The following is a 2,138-nucleotide window of genomic DNA, read 5'->3' as shown; positions in this document are numbered from 1 at the left end:
CGTATGGATGGCCAAGATGGCATGGGAAGAAGCACACATTTTATCTTCTTTTTCCACAATGCGAAGATGGAGAGATGGCATGAAGGGGGTTACCAAACTCTCACCTTGAGCCTCTATGAGTAGCCAAGTCTCTTCTTCCTTCTCTCTTCTCTCCCCCCTTTCACCACTTGTTTGATTGGTAACCTCTCCAAGGGACACAACTCCTTCAATGCAAGAAAGGTAAGGTGTTTCATGATTACGAAGGAGAGAAAAAATTGTGTAATATATGCATTAACATGGGAATTTTCTCCCTAACAATGAAAATGTCATTATGTTTTTTCTTACTCCCTTAGACTATAATCACCATATGTAGGCGACAAGGCTGCTACCTAAGAGGCACGTGACAAGGAAACCCATTGTGCATGGAATTGAAGCAAAACCACATAGGAAAGCTTCATAAAGTACTTGGAAATGGAGTCGAAAAGTAACTTTCACCCCACATCAATGCATATGAAGAGGGGGCTAATATGATCACATATTGCTTTTTTCATTTTGAGTAATTATCCACCTTTTAAATACACGTTTTACTTTTCTTCGTATTATAGTGTTAGCTACCACACCAATATCATGCTCCATAATATTCAACATGTATGCATGAAGGTGTGTGGAGACAAACGCAAGGAACAAGAGGCAACCTGAGGTCATTTGAAAATAGGACATTCATTCCAATATGTAACTACAAAATAGGTCTTAACCATTATGGTTGATGATATTGAGATATTACAAGCTAGGCTTTATTTGACAAATTTTACACAAAGCTAACTACTTTATTTCTGATCCAAACATCTGGTTTTTACAGAGTGGCAATAAATCATCACTTGATAATTTTGGCAAATGTTTTGTGTGGGCTTTGCTATAAACTTGGGCTTGTTTAATATGTCTTCCATTCTAGTCCATTGCTAAAACTTGTTGAAGACCGCTAGGGCATGATTCACACACTTATCAAGCGTGACCGACAATATTTTCCTAAGAAAAAGGCTTGAACTGCTTGCAAGTGTACTCAATTTCAAGGACTGTTGCAAACAAATCAATGCCATGCACAAGATAATGTAATTGACAATCAATAAAAGATTACATATAATAATTTGATTCTAGCAATCATCATCCCCATCCAAATTGAAATTACTGCAATTCAAGGCATCACCATCTTCTTGACTGAAATTGAAGCTATATTGACTTATAAAATCTTTGCATTTGCAAGCATGGCCTGCCTTGCCATTATACTCGAACCCAAAATAAGATAAGCAACATTAGAATGTCATCCAATACCATCGAGAGCAGTAAAAATCTGAAGGAAAAACTTATGTACCAGCTAAAGTAAAAAACTCATGTACAAGTAAAACAAGCATTGTGCCTTTCAACCCAGTGATAGGCACCCAAAGTTTTCTACTCTCTATGCAGAGGGGGAATGGCCATTGTGGCATCCAAACATGGCGCAACCATTACACACACCCTTTATACTCATGAGCTTACATACACAGACATTCCACTCTCAATCCTCGTACTACTTGTCCATCATAAAGACAGCTAGCATTTATTAGCTCTCCCGAACTAACGCATGAGTAGGAAAAAGCACTAATCTTTCTCTCACTACTACAAGTTTCAAATCTCGTAGTCTATACATAAATGGCATTAAGATTGTGGAAAATATTGCTCTTCAAGCCATGCCATAGAATGTATGATGCTAACTAGCTTCATTTGTCACTCTGCCTTCGCTTCACACTGCCAAATTAAACTTTCCATCTATATGTTAAGGTTATTTTCCAGGACTCCTCATTATCTACTCTTATGTTGCTTTTTAAATTTGACCATGCAAAGAACTGGATATGCTATAAGAAGCGTTAGTAAGTATTGTATTCTCTAATGTCACTTCGCTCAGAAAGCTAGATCTTAATGGATCTACTTCCTTGTTACTACCTCAAACTTAACAGATACTCCCTTCGCTTATGTGCCACTCCAGTTACATTGAACTTAAAGAAGAAAACTCAAGCTGAAGCATTGAGAATATTGCAGTTACCGATTTCTCTTAAGAGAGAATTAAGAAGCCTTCAAGGAAATCAAGACATGCCAAACAATTTTTGCTTCAAACCAAGATACAG

The sequence above is a fragment of the Dipteris shenzhenensis genome, chromosome 11 (genome assembly GCF_047967505.1).
Source record: "Dipteris shenzhenensis isolate YYH24624 ecotype China chromosome 11, Dip_SZ_1.0, whole genome shotgun sequence".
Lineage (NCBI taxonomy): Eukaryota > Viridiplantae > Streptophyta > Polypodiopsida > Gleicheniales > Dipteridaceae > Dipteris > Dipteris shenzhenensis.
This window is presented reverse-complemented; position numbering follows the sequence as displayed.